At 28.9% G+C, this 21,444-nt stretch overlaps 1 protein-coding gene across 3 annotated transcripts in view; it reads right to left on the bottom strand.

Moving 5' to 3' along the window:
• LOC129989405 (gastrula zinc finger protein XlCGF7.1-like) overlaps nt 1-20,255 on the bottom strand; it is a 29,370-nt gene extending 9,115 nt beyond the window's left edge. The window contains exons 1-2 of one of the 3 annotated variants that reach the window (XM_056097923.1): nt 20,072-20,255; nt 14,386-14,515 (exon numbers count right to left, since the gene is read on the bottom strand). The gene's annotated coding sequence lies outside the window, so the exon portion shown is untranslated. The remainder of the gene's footprint in view (nt 1-14,385; nt 14,516-20,071) is intronic. The other 2 variants (XM_056097924.1, XM_056097922.1) reach the window with 2 other exon arrangements.
• Between the last annotated feature and the right edge of the window lie 1,189 nt (nt 20,256-21,444).

The following is a 21,444-nucleotide window of genomic DNA, read 5'->3' as shown; positions in this document are numbered from 1 at the left end:
GCAACACCCTAGTAAATTCTGCAGACTTATACGGCTAATTTTCCTTTCACCAAAGCAAATCAAAAACCTAAAAGCATCTTATACCTATTAGAATAATAAAATGTAATAAATTAGCACAAAATGGAAATATTTTATTGAAAAATACAACTACACAGAAGAATTATACATCCAAAACATTTATAAATATTGTTACAATTAAAAATAAAAGAGTACAAACATTTTGATTAAAATAGCTCAGTAAAAAAATATAGAAATTTGATGCATTCAACCTACGCAACCAAAACATATTTTAAGTAACTCCATTTTTTTTTATTTCCAATAAAATTTCTGCTTAATAAAAAATAAATATAGAAAATTTATTAATTGAAACAGTCTATTTTTCATTGTCTTGCACCCCTCTCACTCTCTTTTGTTAATTTGCTGCAACTGTTCAACAACATGTTGATTGTTTTTAACAAAATATATCTCTTAACATAAATTCATAGGAACAATCATTAATGCAAGGTTTATCTTCAAAGAAAAATTCATCTTTTATTACAGTAATCGACTACATTCCGGAACAAAATTTTCAAAAAAAAAAAAAAAATAATAATAATTTATTATTTTTAGATTCATTGCCAATTTTTAGCACAAAAATTCATCTTTTATTACAGTAACCGACTACATTCCGGAACAAAATTTTCAAGAAAATAATAATAATAATAATAATCTTATTATTTTTAGATTCATTGCCAATTTTTAGCACAAAAATTCATCTTTTATTACAGTAACCGACTACATTCCGGAACAAAATTTTCAAAAAAAAAAAAAAAAATAATAATAATAATCCTTTATTATTTTTAGATTCATTGCCAATTTTTAGCACAAAAATTCATCTTTTATTACAGTAACCGACTACATTCCGGAACAAAATTTTCAAAAAAATAATAATAATAATAATTTATTATTTTTAGATTCATTGCCAATTTTTAGCACAAAAATTCATCTTTTATTACAGTAACCGACTACATTCCGGAACAAAATTTTCAAAAAAAAAAAAAAAAAAAAAAAATAATAATCCTTTATTATTTTTAGATTCATTGCCAATTTTTAGCACAAAAATTCATCTTTTATTACAGTAACCGACTACATTCCGGAACAAAATTTTCAAAAAAATAATAATAATAATAATTTATTATTTTTAGATTCATTGCCAATTTTTAGCACAAAAATTCATCTTTTATTACAGTAACCGACTACATTCCGGAACAAAATTTTCAAAAAAAAAAAAAAAAAAAATTAATAATCCTTTATTATTTTTAGATTTATTGCCAATTTTTAGCACAAAAATTCATCTTTTATTACAGTAACCGACTACATTCCGGAACAAAATTTTCAAGAAAATAATAATAATAATCTTTTATTATTTTTAGATTCATTGACAATTTTTAGCAGAAATATACTGCCAAATTTTATAAATATGATTTTTTTTTTTTTTTTTGAGAAACACGGAAATTTGAAGTAAATTTTAAAGAAATTTGTCCAAGCCAGCTGACATTCTCCGTCAAACTGTGATGCGGCAGCATAATTTTCTTAGCACACAAGTTATAGGCGATAATAATGCATAAAATGACCACAAATTCAAAAAAAAAAAAAATAATAATAATTCTGCAATATAAGTAAATTAGGGGAGAAAATGTGTGTAAATATGCACAGTTACACACATTTATCCCCCTTAATTTACATTTGAATTTTGCTATAAAGCTTAAAAACGAAAAGTACTTCATCAACAGCAAAATTTTTGCCTCATTTCATTGGCCATATTTTTTGAAACTTATATTGTCCATTCCAAGCAATTATTTATATTAAGTTTTGAAAATTGCAGTCACAGTTTTTCCTCTGACATTCCTGTTCCTTATTTTGAAAAATATCTAATTTTGTTAAGCAAAAAGTTTTGTATGTTGTGTGTGTGCCAAATTGGTGACAATTTGGCGACATGGCGACGGATTTGGCGACCAAATAGAAATTAGTGGACAAATTTAATTAATTAATTAATATTTGGAAAAAAAAATGTATTAACATTAAGTGTTATCCACTACAAGTTTTGAATTTGCATTTGAGTGGATGAATAAAAAGTATTTTATTAACGATTGAAAATTTAAACAATATATATAGAAAAAGAGACAGAATGTGAGCTAATAGTAGGAATTGAAAAAAATCAGAAAAATAGCGAAATATTACAATTTTAAGATCAATTTCTCCTTCAGAATGCTAATTCTGTCTCGGTTTAGATTCAGACAAAATACTTTCTAATCATTATAATTTTCTGTTCCAAATACTCCCTTCAAAGAAACGCTAAGCCATTTTGGAAAGATAAAAGTGTGAACAGCAGGAAGGGAAAGTTTGCGTTTAATTTTATTAACGTCTCGTTTCTAAGGCAACACTAGGGCTATTTTGGGAAGGACCTCATAATTTTCGACCTCGGTCACACACAACGAGGACGACAACTGAGCTAGCACCGCCTCTCCAAACTTCCACACCACACCAGCGAAAGTATACAAGAGAGGGGAAAAACCGCTAAAATGGTCGGAAATTGGTGTTTCTGTCGCAGTCGGATGCATTAATTATATTATAAGATAAATCGCTATTTGCATTATTAGACTGATAAAATTTTGGTTCATAATGCCTATACATAAATTTTGGGCAAACAAACACTCAAAATATTTGCCTTACAATATATGACGTGGGAAAAAATTCCATGCTAGTTTAGCTCAAATCGGTTATATTAGCATCCTAATTGTAAACAAAACTAGGGCTGTTTTAGAACAGACCTTATAATTTTGAACACCAGTTAGAACAAAAGGACAATATCTGAACTTCTACAAACTATAAAAATATATAGAAACAGGCAGGTTTATTATCATTATTATTGTTTTCCCAGAAGTGGCAATCCTGATGTGAAGTAGCAATTGTTGAATTTGGTTGGCATTCGTATTAGTGGAATTAAAATTGGAACATCATAACATGATAAGATTGATGTCTAATAAAAAAATTGTTATGTGTAGTGTTACAGATGATACGTTAAACAATATCTGCTGAGAACCAGAATATCACTTTGAATCCTAGAGCAACCAAGAGGACATTCCATTGAAATCAATTCAAGCACATGATTTTATTAAAAAAAAAAAATTATAACAATACTTGCAATGTATACAAACAAGCATTTGTCTTAACAGTTTTCGAATATTTTTATAATTTGAGTGAGACTTTGTGTTTACTCTGAATATGTGTTCAAATAATGCCCAGATTCATAACAATGCAGATTAAAAATAATAATGAATTATGAGTATTTTTTTATCATGGCCTCATCACATTGAAAAGAAATACCCAATTCAATAAATAACGACAGAGTTTACCTTTTATTAAGAAGATGATAAAGGCTTCACGGCACTTTTATCAGAAAATACACTATTATTAACCTTATAAAAATTTTCATTTGAATGGACGCGACTATAATGTCTTTTTAAATGATATTTAAAAGAATATTTTCTATCGCATATATCACATGAATGATATTCTTTTGTATGAGTATGAGAGTGAGAATCTAACCCACTCTTAAAATGAAATGATTTGCTACAAATAGCACACACATAAGGTTTTTCATTTGTATGAATACGATAATGTCTATTTAAATCACTTTTACGGCAGAATGTATTACTGCATACATCGCATGCAAAAGGTTTTTCTTTTGTATGAGAACGATAATGAGTAGTTAAGTTAATTTTCTGAGAAAATGCTCTACTACATATATCACATACATATGGCTTTTCACCTGTATGAGTACGATAGTGTACTTTTAAGCTACTAGCCCTAGAAAATGATTTTCCACACACACTACACACACAAGGCCTTTCATAAGTGTGAATCAAAGAATGCCTCTTTAAATCACATTTGAGATAAAATCCCCTCCCACATACATCACAAATAAAAGGTTTTTCATTTGAATGATAACGATGATAATGCTCAGTTAAATAACCATTTCTAATAAATCCTTTCCCACAAACATCACACACATACGGTTTTATACCTGAATGAATGCGGGAATGGCCTTTCAAATTACGTTTTTCAAAAAATGCTTTACCACATTTATCACAAGCAAATGGTTTTTCCCTGGCATGAGTGCGACGATGATGTGAATTCAAATAACTTTGTGCATTAAATGCTTTATGACATACAGCACACACAAAAGCTTTTTCTTCTGCATGAGTATAATAGTGTTGCTTTAAAATATACTTCTGATGAAATGTTTTACCACACTTATCACAACTAAAAAGATTTTCATTCTTATGACGAAGATAATGTCTCTTTAAATATTTTAACTGAGAAAATTGTTTACTGCAAACATCACATGTGAACATTTTGACACTTATGAGAGTTTGACTATGGGTATCTGTATCACTTACACATGGTTTAACAGATAAATTGTTCACAGAATTTTTCTCACTTGAATTTATACAAATATCCATTGTATATTTTGAGAATTGAATTTTCTCAAAACAAATAAATGAGATTGAAATATTTTCACAGTTAAATTTCAAATATGTCAGCTATATCTGAGTTATAGTTGAGTTTCTTGCTTCATATACAAGAAAAAAACACTACTTTTCATTCACTTATGGTCAGTTAAATTCCAAATATGTCACCTATATCTCAGTAATAGCCTCGCTTGATTTCCAAGGAAATTTAAAAAAACTACCTGTCATTCACTAATGGTCACTAGCAGAAGTCAATTTGCCTGAAAGAGAAATTAATAATTTTCAGTACCATTATCTATCTCCATATATTCCATCATTAACAGCTTTTTGTTCTCCTTTCAAATAAAAAAGTAACCATCATTGCATCCAATCAAGAAATTATATTATTTCCAAAGCAGCTTGAATCAAATAACTCATCAGAAATCTGTCTAAATTATAATCACTGTTTGTTTTTTTAAGTGAAAGGAAAAGTAATAATTCTTTTTTTTTATTTATAACAGACCAAATATGTTTAGTTTAGTTAAATCAATGTCTTATTTTATAGCAACACTAGGGTTAAAGATACCAAATAAAAATGGAAATATAAAGTGTATAAAATTAACTGAGAATCATTTGCTATGCCTATCTAAAATATATTCAGATCAAGAAAGCACTGATATCCATGACAAGTCCATATGAATATTTGAATCAAATTACCTAACTAATGGTAATAGTTACATTTATTTCAAATATACATACTAGAAGGGGTAGTATATATATTCAAATTTGGAATGCAAGGATTACAGAATGTTCTGAATGCATCCTTTTTATAATGTAGCATAAATCGATTCAATTATGTAATTACTGCCAAACCTCCAATATTATGTCTCTGATAATGTTGTGATAGCAGGAATGGCATAAGTTTCTAATTGAATATAGAGGCACATTCATGTAACTTCTAAAAAAAAAGAAGAAAAAAAAAGAAAGAAAGAAAGAAATCACACAGAATGCAATCTTGGTGTAATGATCACAGGCATTACACACCTCTATCTATATAAATTGATTGACCAATATAACAATTTGGTTCCTAGTAGTCTCTTCATATCCAATGACCATCCCATATTTGAAAGCCCTCGTTGCAGCTATTACTTCTGTAATATGACAAAGACATATTACAGATTACAAAGACATTGGGCAAGAATTGTATTCAGAATTGATGTGTGCCATGTAACAAAAGAAGTACATACTGAGCATATTTAATGACCAGACATGCAAGAGGCAGAGTTTGTTTCATTAATAGGAAGTTTTTAATACATTTTAAATCATGGGTTGACTTAGCACGGATATTAGAAACCTATTGCAATATCTTATTAAATCATTTTGAATACAGATTTTTGTCACTCATTATCAACAGATCATATGAATGGATTCAATTAATAAAATTTGAATTGTTAATCAGGTTGATAAAATGTCCCATGAGCTCTTATCCAAATTCATTTAAATGGGAGTTGTTTCTTATGGACAAATTTCAATGCCTTTTCAAATCATAATCTCAGAATGAAAATTTTGAAAAAAATTATTGAAATTGCATTTAACTATATGAAAATAAATAAGATCACAAATCATTATTCATGATAATTAACCACCTTTTTATAGATTCTAACTATATGGACCACACTATACAAACTTTAAATGTGCCACCTACTGCTTATAATCTGACACCAATTTCTTAGTGGTCTTAAATTACTGAAATACTTCTTTTTCAAATACTGTCGATTTATTTTTATAAATAAAATGCATATTCAACTTTACTTTCTAAATTTTTTTTTTTATTTTATTGGATATAACAATTCTTGGTATAGTAGTTTGAAAAGTTTTGATTACATACAAATTTTAATTCATTTCTAAGTTTTTTTGTTTTTGTTTTTTATTGAATTTGAAATTTTACTAACTTATGATCTGGCAGTATATATACCACAAGAGCAAAGTAGCAAACTGAATAAGAAGGCAGAAAGTAGGAAGCATTGACTCAGCATTTTCATTATGTGGTAAAATTAATAACCCATGCAACTTAGAAGTTAAAATTAAAGATATGCTGGAATTTGAGTGAAAAGAAAATAAATTTTAGAGAATATTTTACGTGAAATCATTGCATATATTTCAGCAAGCAATTTTTAGAATGAAAGCTGAAAAAAATATGGCAATAACATGCAAACAGTTCTGCAATAAAGAAAGGCTGAATGAATACCTAATTTCAGTGTCTTCAGCCAATGACTGATTGGATTTGAAACAAGTGGATGCAAGGTTATAAAATTTAATTATTAAAAAGAATTACATTAAAAAATTTCAAATGCACAGGATTAGTAACAAACAAAATTATATTAAATTATATGACAACTAAAGAATTGTACATTTCAGGGTTCAGAGGATATTTTATTCCTTAGGGTGGCACCTTTCTATAGTATTAATCACTATGTATTTCCCACTTTAAAAGATAAACTCTTCTTTACAATTTTAAGTTATTAAAAAAAATTGATAAATACTTCATTTCTTTCAATTAAATTATATATTGTTAAATGATTTCTAATTAGCACTTGCTTTCCATTGATATACAATCCACTTCATTTTGGTATTTCAAACAGAAAGAAATACTTTTAACAATTGCTCAGTTTCTGCAAAGCACTGAAATCATCCAAATTCTGCCTATTAAAGAAATTACTTGGATGTTATTGTAGTGCATATGCTTTTTCTGTTTTTAATTTTAATTCCATTAATTATTTGCAAAAATTTATCACTGCATGGTTAGATTGCTCCAACAATGTACTCATTAATATGGTGTTTGTAAATACTTTTTTTATCCATTGCTTTCTAATATAAAAAAAGAAAATATTGTAATTAAATTTTAAAAATCAAACTTGAGTTTTTGACAAATGTCCACTTTTTTTATCTCTTTTAGTTCTTCGATAAACACATTTTTGAAATTATGTCTGTATACACAACAACTCAAAAACATTTTAAGATAAATGGATCAAATTTGGTAAGTCGTTCTTTCAGCAAAATTGCAAATTTCACAATATTTTTATAAATCAAATTTTGATAGAAATTCAAAGAACATTTGTAAGTCTCTCTATCACAACAAAAGTGAACAAAACAAATATAAACATCACTCTTTAAATGAACAAATTTCTTTAGTCTCTAAAGCATAGATCCATCTTAAATTTTGAATCAAATCTGCCAGAACTGATCATATGTCGTTTTGTATATTCAGATGCATGGAAACAATATCTAAAAAATGCCATGATTTAACCAAGTGAAATTTGTATGTGATCTTTTTACCAAATTTGCAATTCTGCATCAAATTTTGATTTCAATTGCTTCTCAAAAAGCATACTTAGTTTTCTTCACTATATTATGAAGTACAAAAACATGCATTATGAGAAAAAAAAAAAACTTGAGCACTCATAGTATTTATTCATGGCACTGCAAACAGCCCCTAATTTTTATGTGACAGGCCTTTATAGAAAAAGTATGAAAGTTTTCACTGGTTTATTTTGGATTTTTTTTCAAAAAATTTGCTAAAATTAGAAATTTTAATAGCTTTTGAATCATAGGAACAAATTTTCATACTTCTCCATTGACAAAACATCTAGATGGACAATTTGTTTTTGGCTGGTTTTTTTTTTTTTTTCTTTTTATATATATCATATTTAAAATACAGTATTAATAAAATCAAGAGGTCTTTCCTCTATCAGGCCTCTGAGGCTCAAGTTCTATCAGATTCTTAAAGAGGACAATCTAGTGAAATCTCTTTATCCATTTTTCTAGAATATATTAAATAGGATGAGAGTGAATACAAAATTTACTGAATGATCAAAAATGAAAACCCTTTCTCAAATTCCATGATATTGTATTGCATAACCCATTCACTACATGCAAGGAAAGGCTTTTAGTAAATTTTTTCATAATTTCCCAAATTAAAACAGTTTTTTATTTTTCTTATTTCTGAATCTTTTAAACACCACATATATTTCAATTTTATATTAGTTTTGTCATGTGTCTGACCATGATCCATAAATATTACCTTACCCATAAATTTCCTAAATAGTTGCACATTTATTAAGTTTACCATCTTTGCAAATTGTACAACAGCCCTGTTCAAACTGTTGCACAAATAATAGTTTATATCTCATCATGCAATTAAAAGTCAAGGATCTGTTACAAGAGACTACAATATTCCTAATCTGTATCTTCTAATCTGTAAACTCTCATTTATTTTGACTTGTTAAATTCCATTTTCCTAAAGCTATAGAAGGAGCAATAAAAGCTACTTGCTAGTATGTATTTTTTTTTTTTTTTTTTTTTTTTTGCAATGTTTTGAAATATTAGTTAAAACACAATCGAAGAAAAGGAAATCAAATACGAATTTTCAGTCACCTTTGCTGTTGTTCAAAATTTGATATACATCATTAATTTTAGTTTCATAAAAACATTCATAAAATTTTTGCCAAGAATTTCTTTTTATAAAACTTATTTCTAAGATAGAAGAAATATAAAATCAACATTTAAATTCTCTTACACTAGTAATCGAATTAAATACTTTAAAATTCCTTTTATATATTTCATGAATTTATTTTGTATAAATTTCTTAAATATCAAAATTCAACTGTAACTTAAGCTTAAATAAAGTACATTTAAGGACTAACAAATCTGAGCGTACGTTCAGCATAATGGTACTAACAGACAATTCACATGAGTGGGGCATAACGAGGGCGACAACTGTGCTGGTCACCACATCACCAAACTTCCACATCACACCAGCGCAAGGGCACAAGAGGGGGGAAAAATCGCTTAAATGATCGGAAATCGGTGCTTCCGTCGAGGTCGGATGCCTCAATCATATTATAAAATAAATTGCTATTTGTATTATTTGACTGATAAAATTTTGGTTCACATGTCTATACATGGTATAAAATGAAGTCTCCTGAAAGTGTTTGTATGTTAGGAAGAGAAAAACTCGAGAAATACTTAACTGATATTGAAGATAGTTGTACCATTTTGTAGGGTATTTATTGGGGAAGGTTTTAGTATATTAAAGTCATATCAAAATACAAAGGAATTTTACAAATGCGATTTTAGTTATTTTCTACCTACGATTCGCGCATGCATAAAACAGCAATATCTGTGCTTTGCCCTTATCCGCGCATGTGCGAAAACCTCATATTGCGCTAGCGAAAATAGCAAGAGCTGAGGTATGCATATGCGGTATGTTCCTTTGTTTATGTCTGATTTTAAACAGTGATTCAAAATTCATCATGCCCCTCCCCTCCCCCCCCCAAAAAAAATTAAAATATTATATCTTACTTTAGCCGGAGCACATTACATGCCAAAACGTTTCATTTCTTGCGCGATAATAAAAGTGCAGAGGAGAGAAACGTTCGGCTAGCGAATATCAAAGAATGTCCACACTTGGGAAGGAGAGTCTTCATTAGAGCGGAGTAACTGTCTCTCTTTAAATCGCACTTCAATTGAATTACAGAGACAGATTGATTCTCATGATGAGCGAAGTGATAGCCTATATGTTGACAGAGAAACACATTTAAATGTGAGACGGAGAAATGAAGAAAGAAACATTAATGATATTTAATCCGATAAGGAGTAGTCCGCCCTGAATTACGATCCATGTCTGGATTACAGAAATGATGCTTCGGTTTCAATAGGGATAATGTCTATAGTCTGACCATATTGTTCAGCTTTAAAATGGGAAGATGGATCAAATGGCATGTGTTTTTTACGAGGCAAAATTAAATTAGAAGACCCCTCCCCCTCCAGAACCTTTACATTCACTTCTTACTAATGAACATCTTTACTAGATACCCCAGATCAAATTTATCAATGGATACAGTTATGGAGTGTGAAGAAGCTATGCATTATCCAATTGCATTTTTAAATTCTCGTAATCAATCTGGTCTTCCACCACACAAAATAATTTTAAAAGTTGGGGCTCCTATTGACCAAACTTTGATATACAACCCTTTACGAGGTTGGCAATTTTTTGGTGGCGTTTTGTTTGGGGTTACATTGCCGCCATTTTTTTACTACTTTTTTTTATTATTATTATATTTCGATCTTTCCTATTCATTTTCCCTGATTTTTTTTCTGCTGTACATATCCCTACTGCTTACTTTCATTATTTCCGATTAAACTTTTTTGTGTGTGAATTCCATTGTACTGCATTTATTGATTCCCCCCCCCCTATATTTCCGTTAATATGCTGCAGTGTTCATCGGAGCCTTACGATTGGAACGCTACTGCTGCTGTTCACGCCACATTAATTTTTTCTCGACAAAAAAAAAAAAAAAAGAAAAGAAAAAAAAAAAAAAACCCGCCAAATTTTACAAACACATGCGCAGTAAGAAAAAATACAACACAGCGACATGTTGTCCCGTCGGGACAATTACTTGTTATCGGCTGGACAGCATTTTTCAGCCTTTCTACTGGCCGTCTTATAAGTGGCCGAGTATAAATCCGGCATTAAGTTTGAAGCTAATTTTTCCTCTTGGATGCTATGCCACGTGCAACGGTGTGCGGGTACTGCTAGTAAATTTAGGAAAAACAAACACAATAATTGCTTTACAATATTTGACATGGGAAAAAAAATTTGCATGCTAGTTTAGCTCAAATTGATTATATTAACATCCTAATTGGAAACAAAACTAGGGCTGTTTTAGAACAGACCTTATAATTTTGAACACCAGTTAGATCAAAAGGCCAACATCTGAGCTTCTATGTATATTGGATACCTGTAACTTTCCACAAGTTTGACAAGGAATACTTGAGAAACTTAAAAATATAAAGCTGAGATCCTCTAAGTTAAATATATTTTTTAATTGAAGTAAGTTCAATTATATGAGCAATAACTGGTCTAAAACCTAGAATATTGATTAAAGAGGTTATAGAAAGCTTTTTCATAACTTTATCGGTAAAGAGCAAAATTTTCATCCAATAAAACTATTTGTATGGAATCTTTTATATTAATGAAGCCGTGTATGCATTATTCTCTCAATTAGAGATTTTATAAAATACGATTTAAACTATTTCTTCTAAAATGTTCCCAATTAGCTACACGAAAATAAAATAGAGGAGAAGTATATCACAAGACTAATTACACCACCTCTATTTCAGTTGCCGTCTGAAGAGAATAAAATCAATTTCTTGAATTAAAATATATGAAAATGAATATATATTCCTGATTTAACGAAGACAAATAAATAAATAAAAAAGTTTTAAGGCATTGTGTGATAATTACAAAAATTAATTATCCCTGTTTGTATTCACCCCATTTATTCAAAATAATAATAATAATAAACCCTTGATATAAAATTTTACACTGACTAAATCAGAACAAAATTTATCAAAAAAAAAAAAAAAGTAATCTGATAATCTGACTAAGCAAAATAGTACTACGTTTTTTTTTTTTTTTTTTTTTTTTTTAATAATGTAACTACATAGAAGGATAAAGTATTTTTAAAGTGAAGAAAACAAATAAAGCGATATCAATCCAATAAACCATAACATTTTCTGTACATATTTTCCCTTCAATCTAAGAAAGGAATAACAAAGCATAATAGGTAGTCTTCTTATAGGAGTCTACCTAAAAGTATCGTTTATTTTTGGTTATGACAGCATTAAAATTTTTTAGAAATTTTATTTTTATTCACTCCATTCTGCAGTATAGGTTTAAAGATAAAGTTATGCCTTTAACATAAATATTTATTACAAAAGATCTGTTCAATGTAATAAAAATGTAATTTTGGCAACATTAGACAGCTTAACTTTTAGTAGTACTACATGAAGAGAGACTATATAAGGGAAGGCATGATTTTAAGCAATATAGTATCAACGAAAGAAAGAACAAAAAGTATACTTTGGTTTCATAAAATGAAATCACTCATTTGTGTTCAGATCCAGAACATTGTTATGGAAGCAATCCTTCTAATGAAAAGGCATAAAATAACGGCAATAAAAATATACAAAATAAGGCAGAATTATTATCATTATTATTCCTTTCCCAGAAGTAGCAGTCCTGAGGTGAGGTATTATTTGCTGAATTTGGTTGGCATTCGTATTAGTGGAATTAAAATTAGCACATCATAATGTTAGATGTTACACATATGTTAAAGAACATTTGGTGACTACTAGAATATCACTTTGACATCCTACAAGCAAACCAAGAGGATATCCATTGAAATAAATTCAAGTACATGATTTTATTAAAAAATTATAACTATACTTGCAATGTATCCAAACAAACATTTATCTTAACAGTTTTTGAACAATTTCATAATTAGAGTAAAACTTTGTGTTTACCCTGAATATGTGTTCAAATAATGCTCAGATTCATAACAATGCAGATTTTAAAAAAATTAATGAATGAAGAACATACATATATATAAATATATATTTTGATATACAGTAAATTTATATATATAGTAAAAATATATATTTTTTTTTATCATGAGCTCATTACATTGAAATGAGATACTCCATTCAATAAATAATAACAGAACCTACCATTTATTAAGAAGATAAAGGCTGCATAGTACTTTTATCAGAAAATGCATTATTATTAACATTGAAAGAATTCTCGTTTATATGGACGCGACGATAATGTTTTTTTAAATCACGCTTATAAGAATATTTCCTATCGCATATATCACATGAATGAGACTCTTTTGTATGAGTATGAGAGTGAGAATCCAAACCACTCTGAAAATGAAATGATCTGTCACAAATATCACACACATAAGGTTTTTCATTTGTATGAATACGATAATGTCTATTTAAATCACTTTTACGGCAGAATGTATTACTGCACACATCACATACAAAAGGTTTTTCTTTTGTATGAGAAAGATAATGATAAGTTAGATTAATTTTCAAAGAAAATGCTCTACTACATATATCACATACATATGGCTTTTCACCTGTATGAGTACGATAATGTACTTTTAAGCTACTATCCCTAGAAAATGCTTTTCCACACACATTACACATGCAAGTCTTTTCATAAGTGTGAATCAAAGAATGTCTCTTTAAATCATATTTGATACAAAATCCTTTCCCACATACATCACAAATAAAAGGTTTTTCATTTGTATGATAACGATTATAATGCTGAGTTAAAGACCTTTTTCTCATAAATCCTTTCCCACAAACATCACACACATACGGTTTCATACTTGAATGAATGAGTTTATGCACAGTGAAATCATATGTTTTAGAAAATGTTTTACCACATATATCACAAGCAAATGGTTTTTCCTCGGCATGAATGCGACGATAATGTGCATTCAAATAACTTTGTGCATTAAATGCTTTATGACATACATCACACACAAAAGCTTTTTCTTCTGCATGAGTATAATAGTGTTGCTTTAAAATATACTTCTGATGAAATGTTTTACCACACTTATCACAACTAAAAAGATTTTCATTCTTATGACGAAGATAATGTCTCTTTAAATATTTTAACTGAGAAAATTGTTTACTGCAAACATCACATGTGAACATTTTGCCACTTATGAGAGTTTGACTATGGGTATCTGTATCACTTACACATGGTTTAACAGATAAATTGTTCACAGAATTTTTCTCCCTTGCATTTATACAAATCTCCATTGTATATGTTGAGAATTAAATTTTCTCAAAATAAATAAACGAGATTGAAATATTTTCACGGTTAAATTTCAAATATGTTAGCTACAGCTGTTATAATCTCGCTTGATATCCAAGGGAGAAAACTACCTTTCATTTACTTACGATCAGTTAAATTTCAAATATGTTAGCTATATCTCAGCTATAGTCTAGCTTAATATCCAAGGGAAAAATCTACCTTTCATTCACTTATGATCAGCTAAATTTCAAATACGTCAGCTATTTCTCAGTTATATTCTGGCTTCATTTCCAACGAAATAAAAAACTACCTGTCATTCACTAATGGTCACTAGCAGAAGTCAATTTGCCTGAAAGAGAAATTAATAATTTTCAGTACCATTATCTATCTCTATATATTCTAACATTTACAACTTTTTGTTTCCCGTTCAAATAAAAAAATAATCATCCTTTCATCCAATCAAGAAATTATACTATTTCAAAAGTAGCTTGGATCAAGCAAATCATCAGAAATCTATCAAAATTATAATCATTATTTTGTTGTAAGTGAAAGGAAAAGCAATTTTCTTATTTATAAGAGACCAAATACGCTTAGTTTAGTTAAATTAACATCCCATTATAAAGCAACATTAGGGCTAAAGATACCAAATAAAAATGGAAACAAACTGTTTAAAATTTACTGAGAATCATTTGCTGCACCTATCTAAAATATACTCAGATTAAGAAAGCAGTGATATCCATGACAAGTCCAAATGAATTTATGTATTAAACTTATTAATCTACCTACACAATAGTAATAGTTATATTGATTTCAAATATACATACCACAAGAGATAGTACATTCAAATTTGGAATGTAAGGATTACAGAATGTTCTGAATGCAACCCTTTTATAATGCAGCATAAATCAATTCAATTCTGTAATTATTGCCACATATCCAATATTATGTCTCCAACAATGTTGTGATAGCAGCAATGGTATAAATTTCTAGTTAAATATAGAGACACATTCATGTAACTTCTTTAAAAAAAAAAAAAAAAAAGAACACACAGAATGCAATCTGGGTATTACAGACCACTATCTATATAAATTGACTGACCAATATACCAATGTGGTTCCTTGTAGGCTCTTCATATCCAATGACCATCCCATATTTGAAAGCCCATGTTACAGCTGCTACATCTGTAATATGACAGAGACATAATACAGATGATCTGGCACGAAGTGTATTCAGAATTGATGTGTGCCAACAAAAGAATTGCATACTGAACATATTTAATGACCCAACATGCAAGAGACAGGGTTTGTTACATCTTTAGGAAGGGATTTTTTAACACATTTTAAATCATGGGTTGACTTGGCATGGATAGTTGAAATCTATGGCAATGTTTTATTAAATCCTTTTAAATACATATTTTTGTCACTTATAGAAGATAATCATATCATTTACTTTCCTCTAAAAATTACAAAAAAAAAAAAAGCAGATGTTTTTATAGCTTTTGGATACAAAATTTATTTGCCCTCTTTCCCTTTGATATTTTCAACCTAATAAAATTTTCATTTCTAGATTAAATGTATCGCTAGATCATTATGTTTCTTTCAAGTTTCTCCTTCTTTTTAAATGGTTAATATTAAAAAGAAAACAATCGATTCTTTGTTCAAAACACCCCTTTTTTATGCCTGGCACCTCTTTAATCAACAGCTACCAAATGAATGTACTCAATTAATTCATTTTCAATTTTCAGTCAAGTTGACGAAAATGTCTTATGAGTTCTTATCCAAAATCATGAAAATCGGAGTTTTTTTATGGACTGATTTCAATGCCTTTTCAAACCAGAATCTCAGCATGATGAAAACTTTCAGAAAATTTTATTGAAATTGTGTTCAATTATATGAAAATACATAAGATCAGAAAACAGCCATTATTCAAGATAATTAACCACTTTTCTATGTATTATAACTATATGGACCACACAGCACAAATTTTAAATGTGCCACCTACTGTGCCTTCAATGCCATATATATTTCAATATAAATATTAGTTTTGCCATATGTCTGACCATGATCCGTAAATATTACTTTATTCATTAATTTTCTAAATTATTGCAAATTTATTAAGTTTCCCATCTTTGCAGATTGTACAACAACACTATTCAAACTATTGCACAAATATTAGCTTATATCTCATCATGCAATTAAAAGTCATGGATCTGTTACAAGAGATCCCAATAAGTACTCTCCTAATCTGTAAACTCTCGTTTATTTTGGCTTGTTAATTTCCATTTTCCTAAAGCTATAGAAGGAGCAAAAAAAGTTACTTGCTAGTATGTAAAAGAAAAGGGTTTTTTTTGGCAATGTTTTGAGATATTAGACAAAACACAAGCGAAGAGAAGGAAATCAAATATGAATTTTCCATCACCTGTAGTAAATCAAAATTTGATATACATCAATAATTTTAGTATCATAAACACATCCATAAAATTTTACCAAGAAGTTCTTTCTATAAAGCTTATTTTCAAGATAGAATAAATATAGAAACATAAAATAAGCATTTAAATTTTCTTACACTAATAATCATATTAAATATTATAAAAAGCGTTTTATATATAATTCATGAATTTATTTTGTATAAACTTCTTAAATATTCAGTTCCTTTTTTCTATTTTTTCACACACACATAAAAAGAAAAAAAATCAAGGAGGAAAAAATTGCAAAAAAAAAAAAAATCTGACATTTGTTCCAGCATAAAGAGAGCAGCTAAATTACGAATCAAATACAAGTACCACAATTTTAATTTCTTACCAATATCATCACTGAATAAGAATAATAAAACAACTGTTGTAATGCAAATTGACAGCCATTAACAAGTAGTGCTTCGTACATAGAAGCATTCAAAGTTAATACATGTATAATGTCTTGTGATTTGATTAGTAAATGACTAACGGGTAGATTAGTACTTTTTTAGCATTGATTGAAAATAGGGTAGGTAGTTACTCCAAAACTGAGTATCTAGCAAAATGAAAAATTAGTTGTGATCAATTCTTATCAAATTGGAATAAAAAAGAATTATATAGAAATATTATGTATTCTTCATTTTTAAATAAAAGATTTGTCCAAATTATTAACAAAATTATTGCCACAAAAAAAAAAAAACTACCATCAAGATTCTGAAAAGAATACTCTAGAATTTAAATGAAACTGAAGGGTAGCACCCCCCGCCCTCCAACTTTTTGTTGTTGTTTAAAAGCAACAGCACTTACAATAATCTCCAATATTGTTTGTTTTAATGGAAAATTGGTTTCTATTTTATAACTAATAATAAAGTCATTTAAATGAAGTACTAGTTCATCTGGCCAAAAGACAATTTAGCAATTTAGAGGATATCTTATCATCAATATCTCCTTCACTAGATACTAATTCTTGATAAATTTATAAAGGTAGGATTGAATTTAATATTGTCTAATTCACCAAATAATAGAGATTTTAAGTCTATTGATGCCAGGTGGGCCAGATTTGAAACCATCTGACCAATTTGATGGATTAAGTTTCATTTATGAAACTGGTAACAAATGAAATTATATGATATTCAGCTAAACATAGATACTGTACATTTGCAAGAAAAAGATGAGCAATGGAAAAAATAAATATTATGGATAAGATTATAGAGCAGTAAAGATTCATAATAAAACAATTAAAAAAATTAAAAAAAAGACTCTTAACATCTAGAAGAGCAGACTTGTATATGTTTCATACAAATTTAAGCTTCCATGCCATGATGAAGTGAAAATGATAAAAGAAAATGCCTTACAAGAAAATATATAATCATATATGAGTGAAGAAAAGAGTTTAGAAATAGAAAATTTGCACAATTCATCTGAGAATATACATTGTGTCTGACTCTAAGATATCTGTATCAGATTCAGAACACTTATACAATCACTTAAAAATTATAAAACAGCAAGAAATTATACCACCCATTTTGGGTGCATGCACAATGCAAACATTGAATTTGTTTTTTCTAGTGTTTTTCAAGTTTTATAAAATTAAATAGTTCAGATTTTACCAATCTTTGTATCAAATTGCCTTACATTTAATGTATCTCATTCTCTCTCTCTTTGTGTAAACATAAGTTAACAGATGCATAGGTAAGAAGAAGACACTTTTGAAATTTTAAAATTTTCAATTTATTGCATCTGGGAGGCATAGTATGTACAAGAAGTGGTGATGAAACTGTTATGCCTGTTCACATCCCGATACAAGTGCTAAAGACAGAAATTTTTCCCTAAGTGATCTTATAGTGAAATTTTGATAGGGATTTCTTTAACACATGCAGATTTAAGAAATGGAAATATAGGTATCTTTAAAAGAGTGTTGCAAACATTAGAGATTTTTTATTTCTTCACTCGGAACATGAGAACTTGCTGATTACAGCCGTTTTACAGAGCTCGTGAAGGATTAACTAAATAAAAAAGGTGGAATTTTGTTAAGAAATAGAACATTTTAAAATGAAGTTAATATGGATTAAAATAAGATAAAAGTTGGAAATTAATTAGGATTTCAATTAGATTTTAAGATATCATTACATATATATATACTAGTCATCCCAGGTGATGAAATAGTTCAAGAGAATATTGGTTATATTTGATTTTCAATAAACTGTTTAGACATAATTTCATGTCTACGATGCCACAAAATTGTCTGATATTAAAGCTGTATTATTTTTATCATCTTAAGTTCCGTTTATTGCATATATGAATCTTTCTAATAGAGACTAGTTAAATAATATCATAATGCTATTAAAAACTTAAATATTTGGTTAACCTATCTTTGAAATTTCATGATAATGAAGCTTTACTTTTTTTACAACTTAAAAGCTACATAAATATTAAACAGAATCATCCTTCTTTAACTTTCAACAAGGGTAGAAAATCATGAGATTCAATATTTGATGAAACAATGATAACAGTTTGAATTGCAGGGAAACAATGTAACTTATTGGGAAACAATGTAACTTATTGTTGGAAATTCAGCAATATATATATATATATATATAAAATTGTCAAAATTCAGCACAATAGTCAAGCACAAATTTGCTTGACTATTAAATTGGTATCATTAAAAGGAACATTTTTAAAAAATTTTAAATTGTGTAAAATTAATTTTTTGCAGTAATATTTTTTGAAATTTATCATGCGAAAAACACTAGAATTCAGCTTGATTTTTAATAAACTAAAATTCTAATTAAAATTCTTTAAAAAATCGCTCTCGGGCGCACATTTATATATATGTACCAAATTGGTAGCAGTAAATTAAACGGTATGGCCTGTAAAGCATCAACACACATATTCATCCATTATTATACGTAAAGATAGCAATATTATGTTATATATTGAGGTTGGCGTTTTATATGAATAGAATTAACTGAAATATTAAAAAAAAATCATCTAAAAAAGCGTTACATATTTACCTGAATATGTACACTAAGTTATAACCCTAAAAAACGTGCTACAACACAAACTATGGCACCATTCATAATTTCAAAAAGATATACCATTCCGAATCTGTCCTGCTTTTCTTTTCCTCTATAAAAACAATGTGGGATGCATGTAGAAACATCAAAAGCATCCCATCCGAAACGTACATAAAAGATCTTTCGGATTTGCTTTCACTGGATACATCATTACTAGTCAATTTTTATCTGTATACAACGGAGCTGAGATTTATTAACTAAGGAATGCAAGTAAAATACTTCTCATTTAGCATTACTGTTCAGTTAAATCTAATTTTGTTATCTCCTCTGATGTACATAAACAATTTAAAATAAAGAGAATTAAGATTTATGGATACAAAATGCAACGAATTATATAAAAAAGTATGATAACAGGAAACAACATAGGATTATTTACCCAATTTGCAGGCGATTATGGCTTTCATAGAATAAATAGGAAGATAATTTACAATACTCTCTTTAGAAAAGCATCAGTTATACTTTTAATTTCTGGACTACAATGCTTCACCGCCAGACATCTATTGTTTACATGTAGCGTCAGGAAATAATCCGTTCACACTGTATGCAAGCGAATATCCGGATTTGTAATCTCAACCTTTGTTGCCACTTAAGCGGCGTCCCTGTAGAATCTGTTAAGACTTATGACTGTTTCCGCACCAAAGAGCAAACCGTCCTCTATGTACGCAGAGCTGTTTCTTCAAGAAACAATATTGTAATGAGATTCGATACCAGAGTCTCAAAACGTAAAACCTCGACTCAGCATTAAACCAGAAAACCAAGTTTATTTCAATGTAATTATATTAAAGCCCCGTTTTAAAGCAACACTAGGATTATTGTTTGAAGAATTCGTAATTTTGAATCCTCCGAACTTTCTCACTATACTAGCCGAAGGACATTTGGCAACGACATATTTAGCGAGTATTGGAACCGCTTACACGGCAATTCTTCGGTGGAATAAGGAAAGTTCTTAAACATGAAACCCTCTTGTTGAGACTCTACCTGAATTTCATTTCATTCAGTCGTTTCTCCGCTAATAAGATTCAAAGATGTGGGATCGTAATGTGAAATAATCCACTCGTTATTAATCTGACTATTTTATTATCTATCTATCTTACAATTCTATTTGCATGCTATATATAATTTTAAAAATGCTTGCTTTTTTAGTTGCCATATACAAAAACATACATTGGTTTCGCGCGCAGTTAATTCTGATTTTAGAGTTGTAAAAGCAAGTTATAACTCTAGTATGATTAAAGTTAAAATTAGTTTTTTAGCCAAAGGCGCTCGTAACATCCTCCCACCTTTTGATTTTTAAATTAGGAGGTTACAAAATCAAAATTAACAAAATATTGCATTCAAAATATTTAGAAATCAAAACATGAAATGCACATATTTGAAAAGTACATAATAAAGTTCAAAAGTTATTTAAAACGTGAAGGTTTAACCACTCTTCTTCCACTTCTAGTTTTTGTTTCATAGTCGTTATTTTCCGAGCTCGGGATTTCGATTTCTTCATACGAAGCAACCGGTTCGTTTTTTCTCGCACCCACAGGATCGTCATGGTCTAATTCCAAGGGGTATAAACGTTGCACTGGACGCACAAGTTCCCCACTCGCTGTTTTTAGCTTCACTACTCGGATGCAGCCATCTTTCCCAGGAAACACTTCGATTACCAATCCCAAAGGCCAGTCTAGTCGCTTTTTGATATCACTTTCAATTATAACAATATCTCCCACTTGCACTTGCCTAGATTCCTTTCCTTTTGGCTTC

This window comes from Argiope bruennichi, chromosome 10 (genome assembly GCF_947563725.1).
Source record: "Argiope bruennichi chromosome 10, qqArgBrue1.1, whole genome shotgun sequence".
In the NCBI taxonomy this organism is placed as follows: domain Eukaryota; kingdom Metazoa; phylum Arthropoda; class Arachnida; order Araneae; family Araneidae; genus Argiope; species Argiope bruennichi.
This window is presented reverse-complemented; position numbering and strand designations above follow the sequence as displayed.